The sequence below is a fragment of the Ascaphus truei genome, chromosome 3 (assembly GCF_040206685.1).
Source record: "Ascaphus truei isolate aAscTru1 chromosome 3, aAscTru1.hap1, whole genome shotgun sequence".
In the NCBI taxonomy this organism is placed as follows: Eukaryota; Metazoa; Chordata; class Amphibia; order Anura; family Ascaphidae; genus Ascaphus; species Ascaphus truei.
In genome coordinates this window covers 341,457,075-341,483,231 of record NC_134485.1, presented here as the reverse complement: position 1 = coordinate 341,483,231, position 26,157 = coordinate 341,457,075, and the positions used below count along the sequence as shown (strand labels likewise).

General features: G+C 42.4%; 1 protein-coding gene across 1 annotated transcript in view; it reads right to left on the bottom strand.

The window, feature by feature from the left end:
- The window catches only part of VDR (vitamin D receptor), a 161,138-nt gene extending 135,387 nt beyond the window's left edge, over positions 1-25,751 (bottom strand). The window contains exon 1 of the mRNA XM_075591684.1: positions 25,503-25,751. The gene's annotated coding sequence lies outside the window, so the exon portion shown is untranslated. The remainder of the gene's footprint in view (positions 1-25,502) is intronic.
- Between the last annotated feature and the right edge of the window lie 406 nt (positions 25,752-26,157).

Below are 26,157 nucleotides of genomic sequence, written 5' to 3'. Positions count from 1 at the left end.
GCTCTGACTAGCTCCGCCCCTTTCCTCATGCAGCTCCTGCCTCCTGTTCTCCAATGAGGACCCCCCTCTCCTCACTGAATGTCGGTAACTTGCCCTGTCAATCTGCCACTGCCGGTCCCAGTGTGCCAGATCCGGTTGTGATGTCGCTCGCAGTGATTGAAAGGTCAGTTATCAGTGCGCACAGCCCAGGTGCCAAGGGGGCGGCTCGGGAATTTCAGGCGCCTGGATGACCAAGATTTTTCCATCCTTGTTAATATATAAACACACACACACACAATGTTTTTTCTGTAGTTGGTAGCACAGTTATCACTGAGATGTCAAAGGAATTTTATAACTTGAAAATGCCGAATTACAAAAACAGGAGGAGATCAGCGGTCTGCATCTATGAAAGAATCATTCATGTCTTTATACTATTAATCATTTGGTATGTAACTAGAAAATGAGTGCTAGCCTGTCTTGTGGTCTGGAAGGAGGAGAAGCTAAAAGCATTGAGCGCTACAGCTTTTTTGTCTTGTTAACTATGGCTATTTATAGATGTGCAGTAGATCGTTAGTGATTGTAAAAAGAATCGTGACACATTTAATCAACTCATTTCAGTTAAAGGGTTAGTGCTGTAATCCAGAGAGTTTTATGTACAACTTTTCAAAAGTTGTAAAAGGGACATTTAAAGGTGCATTACTGATTTAGGACAACATAACATTATACATAATACAAAGTGTTAGCAGCCAACACGTCAGCACATATCAGAATTGTGATTTTATGATTGAGTGTAGTGCAAAATACAACAAAAAGAAACACATTACACTAAACAATTACAGGGAAACTATTGAAATATTTTTTAACATATAATGGAAATAATCTCTGAGCAGAGCATTAGCTGGAAATGAATTAATCTACTCGTCCAAATACAGTAGGGCATTAATCCTGTCTGTAACTGATTCTTTTTTTTTTTAAATAATGTGTTAGGACTACATGTTGTGTACCAGAAAAAAGATTTGACTCAAAGCAACATTATCAGGTATCTCCAATAGCAAAAACACCACGGTCTGCTTACATCAGTAAAGAAAAATCAGCACTGTGTGGAAAGGAATTGAACATCTACTTACTAAGGAGAATAAACTATGGGAGATTCTTCATTAGCGCATTACTGATTTTGTTTTATACAATGAACCCCATTATTTTTTTAAAACATGGTTAAAAAGAAACACCCAAACATGAAATGCACATTTGTGTTGACTGTGTACAACCCACTATGTGGGAGTGCTGCTGCTGCTGCTGCTGCTCTATTGAACTCATAACTTTCAGTAGTTATGTTTTAGGGATTAGATTTAATAGCATTGCTATAGTAGCTCTTTCTGACATCAACATCTAAAAGATACATGTAGCCATGTATTCTCTTGGCTTCTAATCTACCCTGCCTAACACATAAAGCCCTGGTACCAGTGCAGGCAGTGTTAGGGTTAATCTGGGTTTTCCCCTGCAGTAAGCAGCTCCTGGAGTGACAGGGGAGGTGGGCTTGGGGTCTGTGTTCTGCCCAATCAGGGGCTCAGACCTAAAACCTTCCCCCTTGGTACATAAGGGGCTGCATAGCTAAATTTAGTGTAGCTCTGGGAGCCCTACAGAATGGTTCTCTGAGTTGGAAGTGTGGAGCCAGAGCTCTGCACAGCTTCCTTCCCCTCTCTTAGGGGAGTGGGACATCTACCTCTTATTCCATTAGGGAATAAGAGAGGAGCTGAGGATAGACCCTTGGGGCCTCAAGCCTCCTGGGTAGAGTCCAGGGACCATCCACTTGTATGCCGTGTTTAAGAATAAAGCCGGTCCTGTTTTATATACTCTTGCCTGAGAGTGGTTATTCAGGGAGCGTACCGAAGAGTTTTCCTGCTGGGACTGTACCCACTTCTGCTGGGGCCTGTAGGGAATAGAGGCGCTGCACCGAGTAAAGAAGTGAGAAAGAACCATAAAAGCCTGTCCTGTTCGTCCCCACTACCATCGACGGACGCTCATATTCTGTGAGCCAGCAGGTGAGCAGCACAAAACACTGTGTAATAGTGAAATCTCTCAGAGGGTAGGGGAAAACATGTTACAGATGCAGCGGCCATTATTCGAACATTTCACTCAGCCGTTTTCGTGAATTCTGCTGTATTCCACGTGTTATTCACGCATTATTCTTCCGTGGACGCTGCCGTGAATGCCGCCAATTACACCAGTCACACCTGTGTTTACCGTTGTTGATTTCTTTTGGTGCAGTTCTTCGTGAATCCGCCAGATGGCAGAAATTAATCAATTCCCTTTGCACTATCCAGTGGATAGTACTGTCTAGTTATGTACTGTACTGTATTACTATGTCAATTTGCAGGTGTTTAAAAACCAGATAAAAACCAAGTCTACCACAGTGGTCCATTGTGAATCGACCTTGGTCCTTGAAGACGCTATCAAATTTAGGCGTTTCATAATAAAACGCTGTAAAACACAATGCTGTGAGCTTTTTTTCTACATTGTTATCCCTGCACAATTGTTGAATGGACACCATGTCAACTCCATACATGTATACCAAAGCTGACTGTAGTTATGCATTTTTAATATTTTCTGCAATTAATGCTGGAACAGATAAGAGGGAAATATATGAATATTTCATTTCAAACTGATTTTTTTCAAATTTTCCCCCGAAAGTTCGTGGGTGGGAAGCATTCGGTAAGGCAAACCTTAACTAATGATGATTGCTTTTTTCGCACTGCCCCTCCTCCGGGAGATAGAAGAGGGTATTGGTCTGTGGTCCCACTTTTTGACAGTATGTTTGCTCATGGCAACTACAAAAGGAGAAAGGTTGGGTTGGGTAATCCATGTAAGATTCGTCTGTCTTGACCCAGCAATGTGTACCAGCACAGGCTTACAATACCGGTCCGACCGTCAGTGAAAACCTGGTGAACCACAATCCTTGCTACCTGGCCCCGACATATTACCAGCAAGATTTCCAGCAATGTACTACCAGCACAGGCTTACAATGACGGTCCTACCATCAGTGAAAACCTGGCGAACCCCAATCCTTGCTACCTGGCCCCGCCAGATTACCAGCAAGATTTCCAGTCTGATTCCCAACATTGTTACCAGCTTCAGCAGCTTCCGTCGCTTCAGCAGACACCTGTCAACTATAATGCAGACTACAGGAGTGACCGCAGTTTGTACGCACAATACACCTCTGACATTGACACATCTCCACACGTTTGGCACAGTTTATAATGAAGGTAAATATAAAACAAAAATGTACTAGAGTATACTGTATCACACTATACAGTACAGTATTAACTTTAATTCCCAATGGCACTACAGTAGTGTATGCCCGCCATATAGTATCAATGCTTGTACTGTACTGAACTCATGCACACTACAGTGCGAATTGACGCATCTGCAATTCCGGAAATAATAGCACATTTTTTTCCCCCAGAAAATAAACATTGAGCGTCAAAAGATACTGTCAGTAGGACGTTTGATAGAATTCTAATATTGCTTTTTAAAAACGTTATTTTTTTACTTTTATACAGTCAGTATTACCAGCTTCATGCTTTTAAAACTTTGCCACGTTATTCTTTTGGACAACACACTATAATTGTACGCTTTATACAAAACCTTATACAGTATGATGCTATGTTTTCATATTCAATTGGGGGAGGGGATATACTATTGAAAACATTCACCTTTTGCTAGGCTTGGTCTGCTTTGCATACTGTTTATGGAAATATCTCAGACAAACACCCATGTTATTTACAGTATGTACAGCAGTGAACCTTTATTGCAAAACTGTTCAAATGATGTCTTTGAACTACAGTGTATTATCTTGCACACTCGGACTGGCAAAGTTGCACCTTCCCCCCTCACAAAGCATAGCAGAAGGGCATTCAACTGCTTATCGACACCTCCCCCAGAGCGATTCATTATTTCTCAAGCTTTGATTTTTAATTTTTTTGCCGTTCCAAATTAGACATACACGCATGCGCAGAAATGTTATGACACGCATATGCGTTTCAACAAGTTCCAATAAGACATACACGCATGGGCGGAATAAATATTTTACATTCAGAAGAAGAAGCGAAAGCGACGTTGGATTTTAGTATTATTCCTTTTTCCTTTATTATCCTGTACAAATCCAACATTTAATTTGTTAAAAATACTTTTTGTTCTGTGTGCCTCAGAAAGGACTTCTTTCCCATGTACAGTATACAGTATGAACTCGTAAAGTTAATCTTCAAATTAAAATGACACACACTTGAAGTACTGTATTGTACTGTACGGCAATAAAAGACAGGTTGAATTGCAATTAGATTTTTAAGACTACAACTAGCGATCGCCCACTCGAGTTTCGACGGTATTGCAGACAACGCTAAAATGAAATTTTCTGCACTCGATAAAAACACTAGTAAACACGCGTTTTAACGCGGTAAAGTTTGAGGAAATCACACAGCACGACCTGGGTATGCCCAGGAATACAACCCGTGAAATGTTCGAATAACGGCCACTGCATCTCTACATACAAATACAGGAAGGCTGCTGGTGAACTCTGTATAAAATATTTAGAAAAACCATGATATCGGAGCTGGTGAAATCATTTATCCTTGTTGACAGAGAAGACCTTTGGCTATGAAACGTTCTTAGAAGTAGTTACAACAATAACCTGGTGACTGCTGTTACTTTGTTGGTAGTGATAAGAGAGTGGTGATTAGGCAGTATGGTCCAAATTTGGGTTTGCAAACAAATGGAGTTTGGTTATCGGGGATTAAAATGGGTTCAAGTTTTACCATGGTTAGTTTTAAAAATAGATATGTATTGCTGGATGTCATAATTATGTACTGCATGTATATCTTTCATTTATATAGCGCCATCCACATACACAGCGCTTTACTATAGTAATAAACGTTTCATAATATTCCTGCAGGCAGTAATGACTTAGGCTGCGTCCCCGCTGCCGCTGAGCTCGCTCATGCTTGGAGAGCGGTGATGTCATAAGCTCTCCAAGCATGAGCGATCGCTGTCCTGCAAAATTTTTGGAGCAGGAATGGGGGGGCGTGGCTATTACGGGAGGGGGTGTGTCATTGTCTGTTTAGGGGCTGTCTGTGTCTCTCTCTCATATATAAAATATATATATACTGTATATATATATATATATATTATATATATATTATATATCTCTCTCCCCCATCACGCTCTCTCTCTCCCCCCCCCCCCATTGCTCTCTCTCTCCCCCCATTGCTCTCTCTATCCCCCCATTGCTCTCTCTCTCTCCCCCCCCTGCACTCGCTCCCCCCCCTGCACTCTCTCTCCTGGCCCCCTCTCTCTCCTGGCCATCCCCCTTCTCTCCCCCTTGCTTTCTCTCCCTTCTTCCCCCTTCTCTCCCTCTCTCTCTTCCCCCCTTCTCCCTGCTCCCCCTCTCTCTTGCCCCCCCTCTCTCTTCTCCCCTCTCTCTCCCCCTTCTCCCCCCACTCTCTCTCTCTCTTCTCCCCCCTCTCTCTCCCCCCTCTCTTTCTCTCTCCCTTCTCCTCCCACCACACCACTCCGTTTGCCCCCCAATTGGTATGATTGTTTAAGTAAGAAAGGTTTTGGAATTTGTAAGTAAAAGTGTGATTAACAAAGTTAAAGTTGTTTCATTACCACCATACTTCAGTTGTATGTGTCTCTTATTGCCTGAAGTGACGTATGTTTGGGGTAAAGTCCGTGTCCTGCGTTGGACATTCACTTTAAAATTATAATTTTTGGTGACAAGATAGAGAGCATTGAATCAGATAATTAGGTATTCCGGCTTTAGGTTCTAACTGAAAAACACAGCCGACTGATAAACACCAGAAATGAAGCCCGCTTTCCTTTTTAAAACCACCTTTTGTGGCAGCCTGTCCACAGGTTGGAGACACAGGCATCATGGGGGTTTGGAAACAAAAAAGTGCACCAATAAACACCAAATTCAAATTTGTGTCCATTTTTTTTCAAACACAGATTTCATGAAAAAATAAACACTGAAAACCGGAATCCCTACATATAATGTAGTAACAATGGAAAAGTTTAATATTTGAGAGAATAATTTACAGTATACATATTAGTATGATAGGTTAAAACGGTAATCTCCCCAGAGGCCTATATGAATTTACTTTAGCATTGGGCTCCATTTTAACCTCCCGGACATTTAATATTTACTGAAAAGAGCATCCGAATGGTAAAAAAATAAGTGTTAAACAGGACAAGAAGAGATAGCTCAAGGTAATGCACCACAAATGGTGGTCAGCACTGACTTCTGCTTTATAGCAGAGCTCCTGGCGACACCTTGTCTTTTTTAATCGGTTTGAAGCAGGGGGGCTCTGGAGCTGAACCGCGTTGATTTCAGCTCCGGAGACCCCTGCTTACCGAGATACTTACCTAAGTAGGTGCTGTAAGTATCTCGGCCGCAGTTTAAAGCTCCGACATCACGTGGGCCAATAGGACGTCATAAGTGATGATGTTGCGGCTTCCTATTGGCCCGCAGGACACGGGACATTTAAACCACCATATTGATTGCCCAGCCGGGGCTCCTACCTGCAGCACCTACAGAGGTAAGTATCGGGAAGCAGGGGGTCCCTGGAGCTGAAATCAGCGGGGTTCAGCTCTGGGGACTCACTGCTTCAAACATATATAAACAAACACACACACAAAAATGTTGCCGGAGTGCTGCTTTGAAGAAAGTACAAATAAGAACAAACACAAACAGATATAACTGTATAATTTATGAAAACTTGAAAATCCTCAGTGCAAGACAAAGTCATTCTGGGTTTGCATTAGGGAATAAATATACTTTTCACCGTTTCACATTCCAAGCTCCCAAATTAGCAAGGCCAGTCTGCAAAGTATACATCAACATGCTAAATATAACATCCCAATCTATAGACGCATATGGTGCCTATTTATCACGGGAGAGAAAAGGATCCACAAGGAAAAGCCACGTGATTAGCGTGTAACTTAAACTTGTGTTTGTAAAGAGCAGTCTAGTTAAAGGGGCAATTCCTCCTAGTACCAAAGTGAATTAATTGCAGGGACATGTACAAGGGGTTGCATCTTTTATACCCAAATCTGACACTTTTAAAATATATATATATATATTATTTAAAGGTTAGTCTGGAGGGTGTGCTTTCCTCTGGCTGCTCCCTTTTGTGTGATGTCACAGGGTGTTCAGCAAGTGCTTATAAAGCCAGAGTCTCCCCTCCCCACAACTTTATTCGTCCTCTGATAAGGACAAGGTGGGATAAGGGTTAAGAAAACACTTGATTAAAAAACACTTCCCCATTGAGAGGCCCCCTAAGAAATAAAAACTCTCTGACTATAAGGGATCCACTTTTAAATCACTCAAATTGTTCACACAATTTCATAAATGCATCACATGCTGTTTTGAACTGTGGTGGGGGGGGGGGGGTCCAATTTAAGGGGGGGGGTGGATTCTCAATTTTTTATTTTGCTATATTCCTCCCACAAACAGTTCACACAACATTTAACATTCATAATTAAGACAGGATATTTAAGAAAGAGCTAAATGTACCATACAGTATTTACAGTAAAGTAATAGGTTACACAGTAGTAAGTCAAGCACACACAAGAGATATGCAAACAGAGAAAGGTCTGCAGTTTTGGGGTTTGGTGCAACAGTAAATAGCGTTTATGGGATTAAAACAAACACCACATTTTCTTTTTTCCTTGCATAGGAGCTGGTCAGGTAGTACTAGTGGTCCAGTAACTGAATGCTTTGGAAAGCAGATAGAGGCGTTCAACTGTTGTTTTATTATTAGCCATTTATGCAATCAATTTATTAGATAATTGGGAAATATATTTGCTGTTCTTGTGAAATAGGGGGAGAACAAATATGTAAATAGGTATATATAGAAAATAATTCCCATTCAGTTTATGATGAGAATACTTGTAAGGAAGAAGATTGCTGTTTTGTTGTTTTGTGAATAACAATTTTCAAAAATGTAAAAGGGGAAAACTTGGAATGACTCATTTGTTCTTTATTTTGATAAAAGTACCTGGAATTCTGACCTGAGGCTACAATGCTATTAAAGCAGCAAAACATGTGAAATCATATATGGGTTTTTTGTGTGGTTTTTATTTTAAAATAAATCAGTTCTGTAGTTAGATAATAGGGACTGTTTTTAAAAAAAAAATGTATTCAACTCTGAATGCCATTTTTAATACGTTTTAAAGCATCCTTTGATTTCTATAGCAGGTTTTAACCCACCTCCCCAGCAGTGCAAGATCTCTGCAACACATTCATCTTTGTGAGAATTTGTTGCCAATGTTCCCAGCAGTTTGAGCTGCAAACTGTAACAATAGATAACGTTACCTTAGTAATATAAGGATTTATTGTAGCTGCTGAGGTACACTGACTTAAGGATTGATTGAAACTGAAAGGCGGCCATTATATTAAACAGGCAATCAGGATTTTTCCAGGTTTATAACAGGAGCACCAAATGATTGCCAGCTTAGGTAAGAATGTAGAATTATACATTGTCACATGCTCTACATATAAAAATATTTTCGGGGGGGGGGGGGGGGAAGAAGGAAGTAGTATTGCTTCTTTAAATACATCTTACATTCATGAAACAAACATTAGAAGTGTCAGAGAAGGTGTTCCATTTCTGAACCCTTTCAATTTATGATGCGTCCTCCAAGATACGTATAAGCAGGACAGTACAGAAAGCATCCCTTAACATCCTTAAACATGGTACAATTCTAAATATTACTCTATGGCACTTACAAAGTACCACAGGAACACACGTTGTTGCAATGTGGAAAGAGATGCAGGGCCACACTTAGGGGTATTCTATATATTCCAGAGCGGTTATGTGATTGAAGTGCTACGGCAGATATAGAAATGACCCCTAAATGTGCATTGTTGCACTGATACTTTGTAAGTGCATGTACTGTATTGGAGCAATGTTTTGAATTGTAACTTTTTTAGTAAATACTACACTATCAAGGCTCGCCTCTTCTCTCTTCGCTTCTTTTCATATATTTGTACAGTAGGTGTTTCTGACTGGCCGGGGAAAAACATGTTGTGAAGATGCAGCAATGGTCTGGAAGGGAAAAGATTTAGAAGAGTCTAAGGGGCCTATTCTCGTATCTCCGAAGTGTGTCAATCAGCTTCTAAAAAGTCCCTTTCGATGAGATTGGCATGCTTTGCTATTCTGTAAGCCCCCCACCCGCATCCAATCTGTGCGTAAAAGGCTTTTTTAGAAGCGATTTCACACCAACACTGCCAATCCGATCAATTTGTTAAAAAAGCCTCAATTTATTTTTAACGACAACTGCAATTCGCGTAGCTCCGTTATGGAAACCGCTTCTAAAAACTCACATTTTTGTTTCAGCTACATCAAGGGTGGCGAGATAGGTCTTGCGAGTTACATGTACATTCAGATCCTGAAATATAAGTTTGGCTGAGAGAGCAAAACCAAAAGTCAGACTGGGTGGGGATGAGTTAGCCCCACCTCAGGTCATTCCGCTTCTAAAGCAAGTACAAACTGGGCGGTTTCGCTGTTCGACCATGTGGGTTGTCACTTTTTATCGAAGCAGTTTAGAAGAAGCGGTTTGCAATAGAGAATAGGGTTTTTTCTCACATTTCATCCCGCTACTTCTGAACATGCCAAATAGCGTGGTTTGGCAATTACAACTTCGAAGCTACAGAAATTGGCCCCTAAGAATCATGGATGTGGTCTCTTCTATTGTTTTATTTTGTTTGTTTTAATGATATTATACTTTTTTTAATCAATGTTGTTGTTTTTTACTCCTTTAAAGCTGCAGACCAAGCAATAGCCTACATGTGTGTTTTTTTTTAATGAATCAGTTCTTTACTATGAGAAAATACTTGTAGCATTTTTTTTTAAAACAACTCTAAAAATATCATTAAATGTATTATAATGTAACAAGCATTTTTTGTTTCTATAGCAACCATTTACAAAGTCAGATCCCCTTGCTCTTCTGAAACAGGCTCCGGCACACTCCTTTTTGAGCACTGCCCTCTGACTAGCAGTGCACCAATTGTATCTTGTGACTGCCTGCTCACATTATCATCCCCACAGAACTTTGCATCTTTGGTCCTCTTCTGCTGCACTGATAGCCATTTAGTGAAACCCAGAGCCAAATCTTCGTCGATCGACCACAGGAGAATGGGTCGATAAGCCAAGTTGCCAATTACTTATCATGTGTGCATTGTATTGATGCACATATTAAAGGTGGGGGGGGGGGGGAAACAGCCACTTGGACGGCTCCTTTCATTGATGGTGCACACGGAAATTTTATTTTTGTTATTTTATTAAAACCAGGACAGCACTTCAAAGGTAAAATTATGGCTTTCAATAGCTGCTGCCCACTCTCTCCCATCATCCAGCTCTTCTGTCTCCCGCTCTCATGAGCAAATGTTTAGTTGCACAAACGTACAGAACAATGACAGGACATAAACAATGCATTTCTAAACGAAAACGGTCAAGGGGGCAGGGAGCTGTATATCAAAATCTCTTGGCAACAAAACTGGTCTAAAAAAAAACAAAAAACACAGCTAACACCAGCTAACACCAGTAGCAGAGTCCCCCTCATTACCTCCAGGGAAGGAGAACTGCTGGTTTGCACCGCCAGAGCTCTCTGCAGTATCGGGAGTGTGGGGGTGGCCATTTTGTGCATCGCGCATGCGCAGAACGGCGAGGCGCGCATGCGCAGTCAGGTAGTGTAGCAGCCATTTTAGGTTTGGCTCCGCATACACCGCAGCGGGACTACATGTCCCAGAATCCTCTGGCGTTCAGGTGGGCTACCACAACCAATGGGGTTCACGCAGGCAGGAGGAGGATATCCTCTGCTCGCGGAAAGCCCGCGAGTCAGTCGGACGGAGGGGCAAGATAGCAGGTAGTGTCCAGGGAGCAGTGCCGCGGGAATAGGCCTAGGCTTGCCCCGTTGGCCTCAGCTAGCCCCTGAGTCAGCCCAGCGGAGTGTTGCGGGGATGGTCCCATGATAGGGACACTTCCCCCTAGTGTATAGTAGTGCTGTTGCACCGGCCACGCGGTGCTCTGTGGTCTGGGACCAGGCCACAGGATCTTGAGCATTCAGGTGAGACCCTCCTGCTGAAGCTCACCTCGTAAGGAAGATCAGGACCCTAAGGAGTGAAGGTATTGGTGTTGGAGGCCCCGCAGCGTGGAACCTGACTGTTCCTTATCCGACAGCTGCACCTTGATACAAGAGTGCCCAGGAAGGTATACACGTGCATCAACAGTTCACAGAGGTAGCGGTACCTCACATTTGGGTGGGAATTGCTGGGACGGACACCAAGGGTATTGGTGCCACCTCACCCTCAGTACTTTGGGAGAACCACCATGGTTAGGTCATTGGGTGTACACTGTGGGTACAGGAGTACTGTTATTCTATGTGGTTGTTATATGTTACAGTGTGTACAGTAAAGACTAGTTATATAAATTGGGTGTGTATTATTCATTACTGTGTATTGGTTCCTGTGAGGGGTTATCCCGCCCATGCTGGGATCCCTCATAGGTGGAGGTGCTGCACTGCAAATAGAGAGAGAGAGCTCACCTCAGGCTACCAGCGGCAGAAGCTTAGGCCTCCTGTTAGAAACCAGGTATAGCAGTACGCGTCCAGGTGGAGACTAGTTAATTGAGTGGCTGCAATCAACTCTCTCCTGGATTCTCAGAGCTCTGAGGGTACTTTATTTAAACAGGGATAAGTCCCTGTTACGACATCAAAAAGGGAACAAGTAGATGCAATAAGACTGAATATGAGAGTGCACCCACTCTCACATAATGTGCATCAGAAAAAGGAAAGGAGTCTATGCACTCTAATTAAATGCTAAATAAAAGGTCTTTTTTTGTAACTTAATTTTTATTTTATTTCAGACAGACAGATGACATTACATTACATTTTATCAGAAACATTTCTTAATACTTAAATAATAAACATATCACTAAAAGGAGAAAAAGGGGGGAGGGGGATGGAAGGGAGAAGGTCTCTAAAGCCCAGATTTTGTTATTGTAATTTCACGTTGCCTCACGACACTGTCCAATCTCCCTGTCTCCTGTGCGGTCTCGCGCCACCAACCTTTTAGTTAAGCCCTCGTCCCTCTTTTCCAGAGCTCTTACATCCAGTCAGAGGAGAACACATCAGGTACTATCAAAGCAGCACTGTGGGGATATTCAATCCCGGGATGTCTGTTTGAGCCAGCCATGGTAGCCAGACTTTTATAAATGTATCGCCAGTGTCATTAACCAGACTTGTCCATTTTTCCATCTGGCACACAAACCAAATTCTGTTCCTAATTTTGGCCAATGAAGGAATCTTCTTTTGTTTCCAACAAAACCTGTCTCAAATTTTAATCTGGTCTGTAACTGTTACACACGCCTATAATATATACTATGTCTTGTATATAATGTCTACCTTGTTCACTTATGTAACTATGTATTTGTAACCATGTATTATTTGTCATCATAACTCTGTGCTCTGGTCATACTTGAAAACGAGCGGTAACTCTCAATGTATTACTTCCTGGTAAACATTTTATAAATAAATAAAATAATTAATGCTGCGATCTCGCACCTCGTTGCTGTTGCGAAGTGGGCAACTAGTTTGTTTTCCACTCTTGATAATCCCTGTGTTGGCCTATTTAATTGAAATAGCCAGGGATCCAAAGGAATATCGAGGCCCAAAATCCTCTGTAGCCAATCTTTAATTTATTCCCATAAAGGTACCACCTGAGGGCAGGACCACATCATATGTAACAAGTCCACTGTCTCTCCACACCGTTTGGGGCACAATGGGGAGTAGCCTGGAATAAATGTTGATAACTTTAGCGGAATGAGATACCACCTCAAGGACTTTATATGCGTTCTCCTTTAACGTCGTGCAAATTGAGCTCTTTGCCACTGCCATGATCCCTTCCCACTCTTCCTCTTCTATCACATCTCCTAGATCTGCTGCCCCCTGAGCAATGTATTGTATTTTACGAGAGTAGTCTACGCCAGAACAGGTCACTTCTCTGTACAGTTTAGATGGTTAGTCCCCTGGTGTTTGTTTCTAAAATACAGAGCTCTTCAAAATTAGTCAATTGGGGATGGGTATGAATTTATTATAAAATGTTAATATCTGGAGATATCTAAAAAAAATCAGAGTTGGGGATGTCTTTGTCTGACTTAATCTTTTCAAAGGTTTTAATATTATTCCTTCCTTCCAGATCCTTAAGTCTACAGAACCCATTCTGGTTCCAAACTACAAAATCCTGCTATTCAGGCCCGGAGCAAAGTCAGGATTATCAAATAGTGGGGTCATTAATGAGTGTTTAGCGGTCAAAGAGCATCTAAATTTGGAAGCCTCCCATTCTGCTAGCGAGTTGGCCATGGAGGAGAGCAGTTCATGAATGGACTTAAGAACCCTTTTAGGAAACCACATTAAATTGTTTTGTTCAAAAGGCACACAGATCCCTCCCTCCAACTCTACCCACCTCTTAGAACTAGGGTCTTTGTGCCATTGCGAAATTTGACATAATTGGGCCGCCTTGTAATATGACAACAAGCATGGTACCGCCAGCCCCCCCCCTCTAATGTTGGTCTTCTCATGATCCTACTGTTGACTCTGGGCCTTTAATATTTCCATATAAATTTCAAAATCAGAGACTGAGAGCGAATGTCCCCAATCACCACCGGTACTGGTAGAGTTTGAAAAAGATACAGAATTCGAGGGAACTTCATTGAACTCATTTCTTGCCAATCAAAGAAATGCCATAGGTGGACCATTTTCTAAAATCTTCCCTCAGGGTTTGCACGATTAGCCTGGTATTGTCTGCAGCCTGCCTATCCTTAATAAATCCACTTGATCCAGATTAACTAATCTAGGCAGGATACAGTATGGCTCAATCTGTTAGCTAACATTTTAGAATAAATTTTAATATCCGAGTTTATTAAACATATTGGTCTATAGCTTTATAATTTGTCAGATTTTTTCTTGGTTTGTAAATCAGGGAAATGGACGCCTGGAGCATATGTTCTGGGAATGATGCACCCGCCAGCACTGCATTGAACATGCGGAGAAGATGGGGAGCTAACAATTTGCCACATCTTTTATAGTAAAGACTGGCGCTTTAGAGGGTTTCAAATGTTCAATAACTTGTAGTAATTCTTCAATAGTAAGGTCTTTTTTAGCTCCTCTCTCTCCCCCCTGCTCAATCTGGGAAGGTCTGACTCTACGAGAAAGTCCTTCAGTGCCTGATTCGTGTTTACGTTATGTGTGACCTTTTCTTCGTTATAAAGATTTTCATAATACTTCTTAAATTCTTCTACAATAATTTTAGGATTGGAGGTCAATGTCGCCCTGTCGCAATATTGATAAGAGAACCTCTGATTGTCACCTTACGGGCTTCCCATAGAGTTATCTGGGACTTCACACTACCTGTGTTTATTCTGAAGAATTGATCAATCACCATGTTAACAGTCCGCCTGCACCTCTGGGATTTTTATAATTTACCCATTTAATTTCCAGTGTGCTACTGGTCTGTCTAAATTAATTTGAGAGCACTGTAATTCTATTGGTGCATGATCAGACCTTGAAATGTCATGATCTTGGCAACGGAGATCTTTGGGACCAGTCTGTAATCTGTAAAGAAGTACTCTATCCTGCTATAGCTAGAATGTGGGTGAGAAAATAAAGTGAACCCTTTATCCCTGGGATGGAGCTCCGTCCAAATATCTGTCAGCTGGTTATCCGTCAACCCTCCTAAGAGCATATTGGCGCTCTTCTTCTTGGTCCTTTTAGTTTGGGCATTCTTGCCCAGTACAGGATCTAGCGTTGTGTTAAAGTCACCCCCTAGGATTTCATAGCCTTTAGATATTTTATTCTGGGTGATAAAAACGATGAGAAAAATAGCGGATCATATTCACAAGGGGCATAGACATTGACTATAGTTAGATCCTGATCTTCAATTTTATCCACTTTTATTAGGACTCTGCCCCCCCCTATCTTTTTTACGTGGTCGACTACAAAAGGGAACCTATTGTGTAGTAATATCGCCAGTCCTCGTTTCTTGGAGGTGGCCGAGGAGAGAGAGCACTGCCTAAAATGCTTGTCAAAAAATTTCGGAAAGCTTTTTTTCTGAAATGAGTTTCATGTAACAGAATAACTTCAGCTTTCTTTCTCTTATAGACCGCCAGGGCTAAACTCCTCTTAGCCGGACTATTGAACCCTTTGACATTATGTGATATAATATTTACAGACATTTAATGTGAGGAGTGTTTGCTTACCAATGCTGCGCCACCACGTAGACCGCACAGGAGTCTCCGCAACCGACAAAGATGACTAGACCATTTAGTGGGGCCCTTCAGGACAAACAGGGGGGGAGGGGGAAAGTAGGGAAGACCAAACGGACGGGTAAGACAAATGAAATAAAATATTCTGGACGAGTCATTTATGGTTCTATTCGACCCTGACTCTTCTGTCCTTGGGTATTCAAATTCCACTGAACCCTGATATAAAAGGTGGGTCCAGTGCTCTGAGCACAGAAAACACTCAGATTCCAAAGGGACTTGACTGGTGTTCTGGGAAAATCCAATTTCACCTAGGAACTGGGGCATAGGTGCAGCCTGGGTAGTGCCACACCCCTGCCAACCCCATAATTACGGCAAAAATACAATACATAATTAAAAACAGTGATCACACTATCAAAACTCAAATAACGGCAAGAAAATAATGTAACAATCCCGTAGCCCTCTGCAGAGACCAATCTCTCAGTTGCTGTTACAACGATATTACCCATCCATATACACCTTAATGACGAATATGCTTTACCCCTCTTATGTTCAAATATCGTACGTTTTATACCTACATATTACTTAACTATTGCGGCAGAGTTCACCCGACACTCAAAAGCCCTCTTTCCTAAATTGACTTTAAACTTAACCCTGAACAGCAATAACATTAGCATTCAGCAAAGAACAATTGTAACCCTACTATATCCTTGAGATGCTTAACTACATAGAACCCCAAAACTACAAAACCCACGTTGCAAATCCCCCCTCCCATTTTCCCCTGTATGACCACACTGCTGAATATCATTGTCCATAGCTCCATGTAGTGAACCCTCTCTTCCTCTAACTTCACTTGTACCCCTTAATTAATTCATGTACAGGGCTTATCAGATGTAGGACCTTCCTAGAACTCTCTTCATCCTTCTTTTGCTACCCTATCCCATGCTATGTCCGTTGCCCCTTACGTCCCCACTTAACGTACCTAAAACTTGCCTCCCCAAGTTGCTATTATCCCCCTTTTCCCCCCCATCCTTCTCTCCCCCCTCCCCCCCAACCTCAGTCTTTGTGGTCGAAAGATGTCTCTGCTTCCAGTCTTGAGGAAGCTGCTCTGTCCATCATACCTCTGATCGGCTGCTCACCCTGTCGCTGCAGTCAGTCCAGTCCCCTCACACCCCAGACGGAATTCGCGTACCTCCATTAGCCCACGGGGGACCGCCTGAATGTCTTATGTTTTAACCAGTGAGGACACTGTAGTGTGCCTTTAAGGGACAACTGAGTATGGCAGGGTATGCAATGTTGTTTCTTTACGGCCTCAAATACTGCTACTTGGCCATCCTGTCCTCTCCCCCTCATGTTGCTTTCCTCTTTTCTCTCCAGGATGGCTCCGGTAAGGCCGTAATCCTTCTTTTGGTAAGTAAAATCTGATTTTATCCCAATTTTTTTATTTTATTTTTTTAAGGAAATCTTCACCTTCTCGAGAGATCACATGGAAAAGGCCTTTCCATTTTTGATAACTAGAAGTCCAAATGTAAACATCCACCTGTACCTGACTCCATTTTCTCTTAGGAGTGTGGTAACAGGTTGCAGCTTGCGACGTCTGTTTAGTGTAGTAGAGGATAAGTCCTGGAAGACTTGTATGTTAATCCCTTCAGAAGGTATTTGTTGTCGCTGCATTTCTTGTAATCTGACAAAGGGCTTCTTTAATTTTATAATAATGAAACCTCATGATGATATCCCTCGGAGGCTCCCCCGGCTGCGGCTTAGCACGTAAGGCCCTATGGCAGCGGTCCAGCTGCAGCTCAGCCTCAATTTTGCCTGGGAGGATGGAGGTTAGCCATCTCGAGATGAGCTCCTCAATGTCAGTCACAGATTTTGGGATGCCCCTAATTCAAAGATTTTTCCTCCTATCTCTATTTTCCGCATCTTCTTGTCTGTCAGCTATGTCCAAAATCTGTGTTTTGAGGTAAGTGGTGTTTTTTTCGTTCTTGCGGAGAACCTTAATAGTTGAGTCCATTGTTTTCTCTAACTCCTCTGTGTGGTCTCCGATCTGGGTTATGTCTTTTCGTAGGTCCTTCATCTCGGATTGAAACAACGGGTTTAGGTTATTGAACAGCATCTTTAAGTCATTTTTAAAATCACTTCTCGTGACTAAATCTCTTTCCCTGCTCTCACTTCCTTCCCTCCCTGACTCCCTTTCCGAGTCGGATCCACAGTTAGATGCTTGTGCCACGCTTCTTCTCACCTTTGCCATCTCAGGGTTTTGGAAGTAGGTTTTGAGATCAAGTGTATTCTTCCTTTTCTTTGACATTGTGGACATCTTTGGAGGTTCAGGAACTAAGGGCGGTGTTTTTTCTGAACTTTTGCTGTGTTTAATCGCCTCTATAATGCTTTAAAGCGCTGGGTATTGGCAGGGCCTCTGGTCTAAGTTGCCATACTGGTAGCCGCTGTGCATGCGCCCAGTTTAAACATTTTTAATAGAATATTTTTGTTTGAGCTTTTGCCTCCCTGGTGCCTCCAAACCCTCCCACCTGGGCCATCAAAACCAGAGCCAAATAGATGTTGAGGCCAAAGGTAATTTAGAACTTTTTTAATGAAATAAAGTCAGTCAGTATTTGCATTGTGGGCTACCTCTCTGTCATGCCCTGTGAGTGGAGTTTTACATGATTTTTATAGGTAGGTAAATCCAACCACCTAGGCAGACCTCCAGCAGAGCACCCAAATGGGATCAGATAGCAACTTCATTTATTTGGAGATGGGGTCTAAGCTTCTTGATTTCTAGCCACTTGGGGGGGGGGGGGGAGGGAGGGGATATATTTCTTTGTCTGGCCCAGGTAGATAATCAAGTCCAACTCACAGTCGTACAAAATATGTAAGGAGCGCACGATCCAATAAGGAGCAGAGGGAGGACCCAAGTAGTAAAGTACAAATTTATTGGGTCATCAAGACATTAAAATCCAACGCGTTTTGAACGTGCAATCGTTCTTTATCAAGATAAAGAACGATAGCACGTTCGAAACGCGTTGGATTTTAATGTCTTGATGACCCAATAAATTTGTACTTTATTACTTGGGTCCTCCCTCTGCTCCTTATTGGATCATGCGCTCCTTACATCTTTTGTATACTGTATACCTCATCTGGAAGCAGCATATCCATCAGCCACGCCAGGAAACAAACAGTGGGTTACTATATTTTTACCACAGGGTTGGCCCCCAATGAGATTGATGGTGGGGGTTTCATTGCCTTACACTACCAGCCTTTAGGGGGTTTTCTTACCCATAATTGTTGGTTTATATATTACAAAACTCATTATTCTGAGGCTATTTTTCCTGGATTGTGGTCTGGTTTAATTGAATTGAATTTTGAACACCTGGCATTGAGCGCTCTTTACCCTATTTACCAACTCACAGTCACCCTGCACTTCCTTAATGGCTCATGGCGGGCATCCCTTCCCCAGTGGGTCTTTTCTGATAGCTCCTATAGGGTATGTTCGCAAAGTCCTTAGGTTACTCAGGGAAGGGGTGAGACACTTGCCTCTCCATTAACTCCCAGAGTCTTTAGCGCTCTGCTCTACTGCAGTTTTCCCTCTAAGTCAGTCACGGTCAGCAGCCATTTTGGGCTGCCCTGAGACTGGAGCTCCCAGCTCTCTCCTGCCCCCAGTCTCAGTTGCTTGTGTCCGGCTCCAGAGCCCTCATTGCTTGGGACCAGCCGCACCTTCCAGCGCCACAGGCGCAGACCAGCACCACCACACGGCACGCCCACCAGCAGCTCCTGCACCCACGGGGATCAGGTCGCACCCTAAGTGGGAGCACCGCCACCAAGTGCAGGCTGCCGTTGCTCGGCCAACCCTCTCATAGGGGTCTCACACGGTGTTTCTTGGGATGATGCAGCCTCTTCCCTAGCCGCTCGTTTATTTATTTAGATGGGGTACGGGGGAGATGCAGCCTCACTCAGCCGCTTCCTCGTGGACCGATGGTGGCCATCTTGTGATGCAGTCAGATTGGGCCTGCGGGGCTGCCCAGGGGGGGTCTCTCTTGACAAGGGGGGATCCCGCCTTGCCCACCAGGCCCAGCAAAGGGCACGAACCTGCCGGGTGTTGAGCAGAGCTCTCTGCTCCTGCGGTGGTGCTCTGGGACAAGATGGCCGCTCAGCTAATCCCAGGCCCCTATACCCCTTGCCGGCTCCAGATCTGCCCCAGCTGCACAGAAAATCACCGAATTGGTACCACCTTATGGCTTTCTTCATATATTTGTGGTCATTCTCAGCTTCTATGGGTCTGGGTTAAAGTTTTACAGGGTTTTTTGTGCCTGCTATTGCGGAGCTCAAGCTCTGCGTGACCTGCTAGTAGAGCTCCAGGCCACGACCCCCCAATAAAAGGTCTTTTATTGCAAATTCATCCTTATTTTAAACACGCAAAAAGGCCATTTCACAAAACAATCAAGAGAATAATACATTATTACCCAGAGGAGCCCCTTCCATCCATGAGGTTCAGAAAGAAATGTGTTTCGGGTCACCAATGCGGACCCTGTATCAGGAAGCAGATGCACCCATCTTTATTGGAAGCATTTTGTTAGAGGCTGCAGCACGTGATAACACAAATAGAGAAGCTGATGTATCCAAACTGTGGGACACCCAAAAAGATTAATGTGTGATAATCATCAGCTCAGAACTAAACAAATTCCTATATTTACTCTCAATGGGGTACATTCTATAAGCTCCAAGATCGCCGATCCATGGCTTCCGTGTCAGACCACACAGATCGGCGATTTGGAGCTTATAGAATATACCCTAAATGTCTTGTCTGCCATTTCTAAAATGATTTGCAGTTAAAGCAGCAATTGTGTTATCCTCTGCTCCGAAGAGATCTACGCCAAATGTAAGAAGCGAATTGAAGAGGATGCTCCCTGTTTCGCGCAAATACATACTGTATGCATATCCTCCTAAATGGGTATTCATGTTAATCAACATTGGTGATCAAATCATTCCTACCTTACCTCTTTTTTCATTGTGAGTTACTTTTATTACAAATAAGCTTCCAGACCCCATAAGTTACAATTGGTGTCCAGCATCTCCATATACACCCCTGTCTTCCAAATGCTACTTTTAAGGGGGGTTTCTGTCAAATTATTCCTTGGTGGTTTCAAATGGATTGTATGTGATTGTTAATGGCATTGTACTGTATGCAACTGATCGACAAGACATGTTTAGAATGATATATTCTGATGTATGCATAGGTCACTTTGTTTATTTGTATTTTTTAGTTTTTCTTATATGTAATTGGAAGGTTAATTGCCCGATTGGTTTAGGCTCAAAAAGGAGGAACTATTTGGGTATAAATACATCAGCCCCTAGAATCAAAGACCCACCCCCTGACAAAGTGTCAGGGGTCCAGCTGATCATCTCCCTCTCTTTCCCGGAGGCGTCGGCCTTTTGAGGAAGCTCCAGCTGGAGGGTGTCCCTTAATGTCCCTTAGGGTGCCTGTGGTCTGGTCCCAGACCGCAGGCCACAGCTCAACGTGTGGCGTCCGTCACCGGTGCACTAACACTATATAGGCTATTGGGGAAGCGTCCCTATCTGGGGCCTTCCTTACAGTACCACAAGCTACAAAGAGTTGGGGCCTAGCTGGGACCTGTGGGGAGATCTGGCCTAGTTCAGGGGCTACTGGCACCTAACCCCTTGCCGTTCTGCTCTCGACTGACACGCAACTCTGTTTCACGCCAAACTCCTTTCCTGCTCCTGGTGTGGATCCCTCAGCCCTATTGGCTGTAACTGCCCTTCAGGTATGCAGCCCTAGAGGAGCCTGGGACTTGTAGTTCCCCTGCAGCTCTTGTGGAGCCACCTAACATGGCCGCCGCATGCTCCACTGAGCATGCGCGACCATCCACTGAGCATGTGCAGCTTCTAAAATGGCGGCCCCCACTTGTCAGGTGCGCCGCGGAGCTCCGGCGACCTGGTCACCCTGCAGCCTTCCCCCACCCGCCACGGCGGTAAGCGGGACCCGCTACATACACACACACAATGTATATATATTATATATATCTATATATATATATATATATATAGATATATATATATATATCTATATATATATATATATATATATATTGTGACAGAGAGCTATTTATATGTGTGTGTGCCTGTGTACAGACATGTTCTTGGCTAGTTCAGGACGTCAAAGCCCCAGCGTGTGAAACGCTTTGAGGTCACCCGAAGTTACGCACTAGCACCTGAAGCATCACTAGCAAGGCAGAAGTTTGTAGAGAGAGGAGATTTGCAGACGGTTTGTGGTCTGGACATTTTCATCTCCAAATGCCGCCTGCCATCCATCCCAGGTTTTTCGCATATCAGCCATTGCCTTACCGTTAATGTAAGTTATTACTTTTTTTTAATCTTACAACCCTCAGTGATTACCTTGATATAATCAGATGTACAGCTTCTGGAAGTAGTTTTCATGTGTATTTGTCTGTGTATTATTCACTGTACTGTTATCGCTTCACGTGTGTCATTTGGACACTTTATGTTCTAATCTTTGGTAACTTATCTAATAAATTGTATTTATTAATACAGTACATTATTCTGATCCCATGTGCTTTTTTCCATTCTTTGCTACAGTATACATATTCAGTACTGTGATCAAGGGACACAGGGCAATAATATTTAGTACCCATTTTAAAATAATTTGTTAGAGATATATGGGCCAATATTAAGAAAAGTAGAGGTTATTTCCCCATATTTATTACATAACTTGGTCACATGCTATACAATCCAACCAAGACAGCTACCATTAAATAGCTGAACTTCTGTTGAAAAATAATATATAGGTTTCATAGGACACACTGTATGAAGTTGAAACAAATGTATACCAAAAGTTTGAAAATGTGTGTGGCCACGCAATGTGTGTGTGGCAAACACCCTTGGCACTTAAGGGGTGACGCATATCCCTGTACTACTAGGCAACAACAGTCAATATTTTAATACAGAAGTCTACCATGTTTCTTTTACCAGTTTTATGACACGAAGAATTTATATAACGGGGAAAAAAATCACTTTTATTGTTCCCTTTACCAGCCCATGTGTTCCTCTGTTAAGTGAGACGTCCAGCAGAGCAACCAAGTGGCACAGATGTGCTGCTGGAGAGTGAGGGAAAGCAATAGGAACGGTCACCATATGTGCAAGCCACATTGGGAATTATTTACTGAAGGTCTCCTTGCTCCTAAACTTGGGCCGGTCCAGCATGCAACATAGTTGCACCAGATTTATCAAAGGAAAACCGCCAACTGCTTTAAAATCGGATTCTTTTTCATTGGTAAATCTGGTGTTTTTTTCACTGGTTTTGTCCTGTTTTGAAGCCAGAAGACTCTAGTAAATAGACCTTATTAACTCTCTGTCCAGGATTCGCTAAGCGTTGATGTGATGTACGGCACCTTGGGGCCGTTGTTAACTGCTATTGCCATCGTTAACTGCTATTGCCGTTGTTAACTGCTATTGACTTGAGTGACTTGGGATGGGATGCGGTGCATCAACACTTAGTTAATCTTCCCTTTTAAGTGTCGGTAGGTTTGCACCGGGCCTCCCATGTGTAGTGATCACATGATCGCAACGTGCCCATCAATGACATGAATGGAAGAAAAGGTTCTGAAGAGGTGGCAAACACAATCTCTTTTAGGAAACAAGCAATGACGTCCACTGGATGTGATAACCACCGGAGTGACGAAAGTGGCTAAAATCGCAATATGTTTTTTTTATTTTAAATTGCCATTTGTCAGTTTTGATCAAATTAATCCACTATAATTCCACGAGATGAAACATATTTGATAAAAATTAGAGTTGGGTAAAACTATCCGTCTTTTTCTATTTTCAGATTCTCAAACAACATTTTCACGCAAACATAAAAATCCATAGTTTGCCATCGAATTCTTACCGGTTTTGCCACATTTAAATAAAATCTCCCAATACATGTTGTTTTACCTTCTATCTAATTCGGGGATAGTTTTTTTCCACTGTTCTAGAAAAAAAAATCTCCCAATACATGTTGTTTTACCTTCTATCTAATTCAGGGGTAGTGTTTTCCACTGTTCTAGAAAAATCCTCAAATCATACTTTTATCATGGTCATGCTGTTGGGGTCTCTCGCAATTTTAGAGAAATCCCTCAAAAATACAGAAAACTTCTAAGTCAAATGCCTAAAAATTAAATGACGTGTGAATTTCCATGAAAAGAAAATCTGCATTTTATTGTAATTCCATTATCAGAAGACTTTTTACGTGCAACTAAACGAAAGTTTAGATTCATTTCCCCTCGTTGTTGAAGCCAAGGTGTTTTTGAACCCTAATGCAAAAGCCCCCCTACATTTTCACCTTTTCTACAGTACATTTGGTATTAAACATTTCTAAGATGTACTGTGTGTGAGTGGCGTTAACCCAAAAGATTGCAACTCTCCTTTATTTACACAAACTCTACTTACAGTACATGGCAAGCAGAGCTCCCAAACACTTAAACAGCAGGTGTACTCGGAATAAAACTGGAGGTCATGTAATTCAACTTTATGCTTTAATAAATACATGTCTACGTGTGGCACACTTTGCCCTGCTATTGTACTGATGATGCTCAATGCCTGCAGTTAGCAACTAGAATCTCCCCAACGCGACAGGATGAATGAGTCTGATACAACTATGTTTATGTTGAAACTTATTGTTTGGTTTGTAGGACAGATCCTTTATAGCTGCTGTGGAAAGTTATGTTATACTCCCGAGGCACAATAGTATAAATATCATACATACAGTATGTTGATCACCTTGTCAGCTAGTCCGTTTTGCCCTTCAAGCCAATGCAAATCAGTAATTGGTGCATATGCTCACCAGAAAGGTTGAAATCAGAAAGTATGCACTCAATCATATTATTATGAATAATAATAATAATAATAATAATAATAATAATAATAATAATAATAATAATAATAATAATAGCTGTATTTATATACATCTTAAGGGGGGAAATCTTGGGGGGGGAGGATATATTATAAGAAAAAGCAAGACAACAAAATTCTAGCAATAAGGAATTGCATGGGTTAGGTGGCCAGGCAATTTCAGATAGTGTGATGGTTATGTAATACATGGATTATGTTATGAAAACATACCATATCATGAAACACATAATAAGCCTATGGACATATGACTATAAAGTGGTCAAGAGAACATATCAGTTTCCTGTATGAAGTATAGGATTTCTAAGAGCATTTAAAACTAAAGAACATAGACACTATTGGTGAAACAGAATAACTTTCTCAGTAGGGAAAACATACCATTAAAAGGATATGATTAACTAATACAAAGGTGTAATACAGAAGTTAAGAGATTGGCATTCAATGTCATATATAAATATTCCAATATGTAATAGCACCAAGAACAGGGATACAGGCATTTTACTAATACGTCAAAATACGTAATCTAATCCTACACATGGGAGAGACTGAAATATAGTTTATCTGTAACAACCACAGATATGAATATGTAACTATGACATATTGCTCAGTCTATAGAGCAAACAAACGTGTGTGTGTGTGTGTGTGTGTGTCAACCAAATACACTTTTACATGTAAAAACAACGATGACAAACACAGCATTATACAGAACAAACAGACATACTTTTGTATTAGAGTGGCACAAACTTGCTTGACAACAGTAACGTGCAAAATTATATATGTAAATGAAACAAATAAGCTACTGCCCTGGTGTAGAAGAAGAAATGCTGTATGCAAGAGACATTTGCAATAAGTACAACATTAGCGAACACTGGAGGTCACAATGTCGAGATTTCAAAGCAAGTGACAGTATTCAAAACGACAACAGTGCTAACAACACGGTCCCGCTGCTCTTTCTTTTTCCTTAAACTCACAACCATACACCTTTCTCTTGGCTAAAAACCCTTTCGCAGTCAGAGGGGGGAAAGTTGCAGTGTTTTGAACTAAAAATGAAGGTGTTACATAACCACTCTATATGTGAGAACACTGCAAAAACAAAACAAAAAAAACAACTGTGACAAAAGGGGATGTAAAGATCTTGGACCTCCACAATCTGCCTCTGCTGAAACCTCGCACAGTACAACTACTTTCACAGCTCTGTGCCAGTGCAGTGTTTGAGAGCCCCAGCGTGGAGCTGTCAGTGTCACATGTCAGCACTGGGATACTACTCTGCGATACTACACTGCCTTCAGTTACCTTGTATCCAGGGTCTGCTCCCACGGCTCAGCACTCATGCACTTATTCGCGACCGCTCCTCTTCTGGGATATCTACAGAATATGTTTCTTTAACAAGCTTCCAGTCAGAAGCACAGGGGGAAAAACACACAGCAAAAGGACGTGACAAGTTTCCCCGGGGGGAAGAAGGGGGAGGGAGGAGGAGGAGGGAGGGAATGCCCGTGCAGTGGGAGGAGAGGAGGGCGGCTGAGTGACGATCTCTAGGCACTGTACGTCTTTCCTGTATCTGAGCCCCATTCACTTGCAGCATAGTCACCCTGACCTTTGGGCGGAGACTGAATTGCAGCTGCCGCTCTGCTCTTAACCTGTTCAGTGGCTTAAAAAGCTTTTCAGCTGGGAAGGGGGGGGGCTCCTCCCGCACATCAGAGGGGTGTGTTTGTAGCCAACTTCAGCCTTCCCATCGCTTTAAGCCCTTCAGGAGGGCAGGAACAATTGTTCTGGGTGGGAGTGCTGTATATACGAAATCAGTAGCATACATATGTACATTACCCCCCACACCTCTAGTTCCAGTCCTCATGCACCTCTTCAATACTGAATGGGGCTGGCACTGCATTGTGAGACTTAATTAGGCAGCGTCCCAGCTAGCGCTGATCGCGCTGTGCTTGCCGCTTTTAAT